The 6,000-nt window shown below is 38.3% G+C and overlaps 1 protein-coding gene across 2 annotated transcripts in view; it reads left to right on the top strand.

Moving 5' to 3' along the window:
• TSHZ1 (teashirt zinc finger homeobox 1) overlaps nt 1-6,000 on the top strand; it is a 54,201-nt gene that overhangs the window by 8,798 nt on the left and 39,403 nt on the right. The gene's annotated exons all lie outside the window — the stretch shown is intronic.

The following is a 6,000-nucleotide window of genomic DNA, read 5'->3' as shown; positions in this document are numbered from 1 at the left end:
ATGAATTTAATGTTATAAATTAAAATTAATAAGTGCCGGATACAATGTGTGTAGTTATCACTCTTTGGATTTGCATGAGGCATACCTGTTTAGTTTTGTGTTGAGTCCATCAGGACTTTTGCATTGGGCTCCATCAGGAGAGCAACTGCTTGGAAATCCTTCTCTTTGTGGGAGTTCAGTGCTTCAGCTAAATCTCTTGGTTAGTGTTTGTGTTAACCAGCAGCTGAATCTACAATTTAACTGATTGTAGATTCAGTATTTCCACAAATGCCAGACTAAAAAAGGAAAAAAAAAATTATTAGAGCATAACTTAGATATCCTCCCTCTTTTGTATTTCCTGGAGCAGGCCCGTTACCCAAAGTGCATATTCAACCTTTCATTTCTTTTGATTTTTGTTTCTTCCGTTGCTTCATTTCTTGGTTTGCTCATGTTTGTTCACCACACTGCTGCTGCTGCTGCACAAAGCAGTTTATTTTAGTTGATGGACATTTTTTTTTTTATTCCATGGGTATTGTATCTCTGTGAAATTCAAAGCTCATATGAAAAAGCAGCTTCCTTTCCATTCTGAAAAACCTAGAATTGACTTAATTATTTTAGATTTTCAGCGTTTCTATTTCTCGGTGAATTAGAGTGGAATACAGGATTTCTTTATTATTGTGATTGCAGTGCATGCTGCAGGAAAATAGCCAAGTAGAATCCCTCTAAGCTAATAGTCACAGTGCTGCTTATCATTGTCTCCGTTTTCTGCTGTACAGCAGGGCCAGTTTTAGCCACCTAAAGAATCAGGAACTGTGTGAATGTCTGGATTTGTAGTAGAAAAGTCTTGGTTTTTCTACATTAGCCTCAGTTTTAATTCTATTTTTTAAAGAGATTTTTCTTGATTTTAAAAATACTGGTTTCATACTCAGCTCTTATTTTTTCAGTCACGTATCCTAAAATATACAACATGAATGGGGAATGTAGTGAAGGAAAAGAATGGATGCTTTTCAGGATGGGCCCGACCCACATCCCTAAAGAAGTCTATGAGAGAGTCATCCGTTGAGTTTCTTGGCTTAGGACTTGGGCCGTGATGTCTCAGAAGATGCAGCCATGTAGTAGGATTCTTTCCTTGTTGTTATTTTAAAACCAAAAACAAAATGATGTAGTAGTTGCAAAACCTCTGCATGCTGAAATCAAAAGCTAATAATCCAAGACAGAATTGGGAACATGAATTTCTAATGTCCAGTTTTCAAGTGCTGTTTTTTTGTTTTGTTTTTTTTTTAAAATTTGTTTGTTTGTTTTAAGAAAGAATGTTTCTAAATAAGTTACAGCAAGATCTTTTCAAAATAGTACAGCAGACTGAATAGAAGAAGGAGCTCTTTGTGAAATGGTTAATAGGCTTTATTGGCAAATCATCACTATTGCAAGTGTCATAGCTACAGCTCAGCTTTAAAGTATATGAATTTACAACCTAACTATTGTGACTAATATTTATTTCAGAGTACAGAATGTGTCACAGCAGTAGGGCATCCTATTATTAATGCAGTAAAATCTTGCAGTATACTTTTTGGTATGAGGTTGCCATGCTCAAGTTCCCAGCTATACAAAAGTTACAGTGAAACATGCCTTTTTTCAGCTGTATCTTGCTGTAACATGTAAGTGACTCGCTCCCAGGAAAAGCCATATGGGCAAGTTGTTCCATATTAAACTACTACAGTATAACTTTGAGCTGGCCTCGTATGCTATGAAGTCTCTGGTTAAAACACCCATTTTAAAGACTGTTTTCAATTCTGTTCTACTTTTTAAATCAAGTCAAGGCGTGGGTCTTCCAAGTAATGTATTCGGATTGGAATTTCTTAATATGAAAAAGTTCATGAATCCTTACCTGCTCTTTCATCACTGCAGTGCTGATGCTTTGCAAGGAACACATCTGGGTCTTGCTCTACTTCAAATATTCTTTGCACTGCATGGTATTGCGTGCTACATTACGTGTTTCTGCCATGCAGTTTTCCCCCTGTTACACCAGGTTATACTTCAGATCTTAATTTCACTGTAGGAATTTGCAACGATCTCATTAACTTCAAATGTGAGAGAAAAAGCTGCAGAAGAGTCGCATTAATGCAGGCAGATTTGAGCAGAAGATGATACATGGCCAACATGTTTTCTTCGCATTTCTTTTCTTTTCTGCTCTCAAAGAGGCACCTGCTGCAGAGGGACACTGCAGTAGCTTCCAAATCAGGAACATTCATTCTCTGTGCTTACAAAATATTTCTTTCCTTCCCCTTAAGTCACTCCTTAAAAGCCATTCTGAAATATCAGTGTGTAAGAAATAAACACAAGAATCGTATTTCAGGTAACGTGTGTGTGTATATATGTATATATAAAAATATATATATAAATATATATTTGTCTTAACATCTGGTAGGTGAAAGGAAGAAAGCCTATCCATTTTCAAAGCCAAATAAAAAGCAACCTTTCCTGTTAACTTTTGTATTTTAAACGGCTGTTATTCAGGGAAAGGGAATTCCCTGGCCTCAGTTTATCTCCACCGGAATATCTGTAGCTCACGTGTAAGCTTGTGTTTTGTTCTTTTTGTTTTGGTAGTGTTTTCCAGATGGAAAGAAGAGAGAGCTCCTAATTCTCTGCCTTTTCCAAACCTCTAGTTTGTAGTTGTACTTATCATCAATATTGCAGGCCCTGACACTCTGCAGCACTGTCACTGTATATACTGTGAAGGCAGTAAAAATGAGCACTAATCAATCTTTCAGGGAGAAGCAATGAGCATTAGAAGGCCACTATCCTGTGACTAAACACACCCCTTTTATGGAGTGTTGGTGCTAATAAAGGACAGCTTATTACTGAGGCAGAGACCAAAGCTTGGGTGAGGTCAACCATGACTGGCAGTCATCAGTCATTCTTAATGATACTTTTTCCCGTGCTTTCTAAGGGATTCTGAGCAGAGTGCAAATCATTTGGGGTCATCCATAGTTCATGTACCCACAGATGGCAAAGGTTTTGAAAGACTTTAGTTTAAACTTGTATTTTTTTTTTAACGTTATTCAAGTAGGCAAGAAAAACCCTTCAAACAAAACAGATTTTTGCTTATTTGGAATGTTGTATTTTCTTTCACTCTAATAGATATTTTACACACCAGAGTGCTTGTGCATTATAAAGAACTACATAAATTTATTTTTATGACGTCTGTCTTCTTTAATTATTACCTTTGATGTCTATTGGTGACTAAAGAGAGCTTAACAGGATTTCTCTCCCTTCTTAAATTTCGCAAAGTGAAACTCAGCCAGTCCCTGACAGATGTCTGTTCCTCACCTTCAGGATTATTTTATAAATCCCTTTCTGATGAGCGGAAGTGTCAAATCAAGGACAGGTCATAAAGTAAAAGTATAAACCTTTTAAAGGGGGACCTTGGTAATATATAAACATTTTGCACACTATCTGAAATTTTATGGACTTAAAAAAAAGAAAAAAAAAAAAGATATTTTAGCAATAGGAAGGCAAAAGTTTAAAACACCAGGCGGTGTGCATGTGTTTTTTGAACATGCATTTTTTCCCCTGATTCCTTATCTTTCTTTCTATAGTCGTATTTTACGTGCATTGAAAAAATAACTGTGCTGTGTGTAGGGGCTGTCACTAAAGTTTCTGTTTCAAAGGATCTCCCTATTTCGATTACTTTGAAATTTGTGCTTTTTTGTTTGTTTGTTTGTTTTTAAATTCCTCAGTTAGGCGCTCTCTCTGCCACCTTGAAGTTGGTGAGTGGGTATATAGCTGCTGTGATCTAGACAACTGCTGTCATTTTCAGCTGGTTGAGATTATCTGAGATCTTACTTGAGCGAAGCTGTTAGTTTCCTTCTGAAAACTGAAGTAACCTGGATCGCTTTTCGGATTTACTGTTAACTCCACATCACTGCATAAAGAGGTATTTTATGTTAGAGTAACACATTGCTTCTTAAAATCCTGATGGCAGGTTGGAGGGCAAATGAACGTGTGTCGTTTCGTGTACCTACGTGTGAATGTATATGTACTTCAAACTTTGGCAATCATTGCCAGTGCGATTTTTACAGTTACAGTTGATCTCCTTTTTGTGCTCATCTTTATATTGTTAAAGAAGCCAAGCATGTGCAGCATGTGTAAACTGAAGAGTACAGTTTCACTTGGTTAACATTAAAAGCTCATTTGTTTCCTTGTATGTGTGTGTGTGTGTGTACAGCACCAAGCACAGTGAGACCCCGTCCCACACAAAAACATTTTAAGGTTACCATGTTATGCAGTATAAAGTAGTAATGTGGAGAGGGGAGCGGGGAGAAGGCAAATCATTCAATTTAAAGGGCAGAGTCTTTTTCCACATGTTTTTTGCGGCTGGGGGAATTGTCTGTCGAAGTCTTTCTTGGGGGCTGTCGTGAGTGTTTACATTGTTCGTTTGGATCTGCTACTTTTTTGTGTCCTGGCTGAAAGCTAGTAACTGGTGCAATACTGTAATTACACATTGTATCCCTGGCTTCTGGGGAGTTGAGCAAGCCATCCATGAACCGGTATGAGCGGGACAGCTCTAGAAATGATACAAAGTATATGTATGTAATGGAGAAACATTTATGCAATGTTTCACCTGACCAAAATGCTTATTAAAGCCTGACTCGGGAAACCACTTGAGCGCTTTTGTGCACCCGTTCCCAGTTCTAATGTTCATTAGCTCTATTAATAGTGAAAGCACGACTGGTGCTATAAAGTGACCCTGGTCCAGCAGCCAGCTTCTTGTAGTTGTAGCAGTGTGCCCATGTACAGCCCAATAGTGGAGCAGCTCCTGAGGCTACAGTTCACCCAAGCATTACTTTTGCTCCAGGCTCCATGTATCAGGTAAAACCTTGCATTTTCAGTCATGCAGAGTTTTGGATGGTGTAGTGGAGGTGAGAGAGCATCTATGCTGAGAGGAAGATGATGAAGTGCGTGTCCAGTGTGAGTTTAACACTGGGTAGAGGGCCTACAGAAAGCTAGGTTAGTGTTTTAGGTCAGCGCAACTCCTAGGAATGATATTTTGGTGCTACCTAGGTCTTGTGCTTGTTCTCTGGTCAGAGGCTGAAAGTCACCTTTGGGTTCAGATGCCGTCATACTGCTCTGCATAAAGGGGATAAACAAAAAGCAGAGCTAGGCTGTGATTGCATCTCATCAAGGTGATATGCAAGTTCAGCCTTTCAGATAGGCGTAACACTGTTATTCAGATTCTACATCCACATCCCTTCCTTCTCCCCACCCCCTAACCATGCTTTCGGATGTTCAGATTTCTTTCTTTTCTTCATATCTGAAATCCTTGATTTTGTCTTTCCAGTCTGGTTGAATAGGAATCGTTTAGTTGATGCAGCTTTGTGCTTTTTCTCTACAGCTTGTATCTGCATGAATGTGTTGCAGCCTGATGCGAGTTCATTCGATTAAATAAAATGCTTAAATTGTAATCCGTGCAAAACGATCATATTTGAAACACTTGATGTCTCGGTGAGAATCCATTTAATAGTGATCAGATTTAAATGATTTAACACAGTAGTGATGGTGGGAGGTGGGGGAGGGAAATACAGTTTTGAGAAATTCCTGTATATAAAAAAAAGATTAAACCAAATTCAGATATGTCTCTCTCCCCCCTTCTCTTTCTGTCTCCCTCTCTTTTTAAGCAGTCAAAAGATATACTGTATCCCCAGTGAAAGGGCGCTTTCAATCCAGTTATCCACTTTACCCAGTCTCAGTTTCCAGAACCTTCCACACCCCCCCTGGTTAAACCACTAAGCCTTTGATTCCTTCCTGATTACACTATGCAAGACATCTATCAAACACTGTCTTATCTGTTTGTAAGGCAGCTCAGGCCTCAGATTTAAGTCATGGGTTTTGGCTACAAGTTGGAGTGTGATTAATAATTGACTAATGTAGCTTTTATTTATCACAGGCTAGCACATTTCACCATTACCGAGTTAATTTATGTTAAGTGTAAGCTGTCGTTCAATCTGTTTTTCAACTTTTTTT

This window comes from Tympanuchus pallidicinctus, unplaced genomic scaffold, assembly GCF_026119805.1.
Source record: "Tympanuchus pallidicinctus isolate F22 unplaced genomic scaffold, pur_lepc_1.0 scaffold5, whole genome shotgun sequence".
NCBI classification, from domain to species: Eukaryota; Metazoa; Chordata; class Aves; order Galliformes; family Phasianidae; genus Tympanuchus; species Tympanuchus pallidicinctus.
Note: the sequence above shows the minus strand (reverse complement) of the source record. Positions and strands in the feature narration are given on the sequence as shown.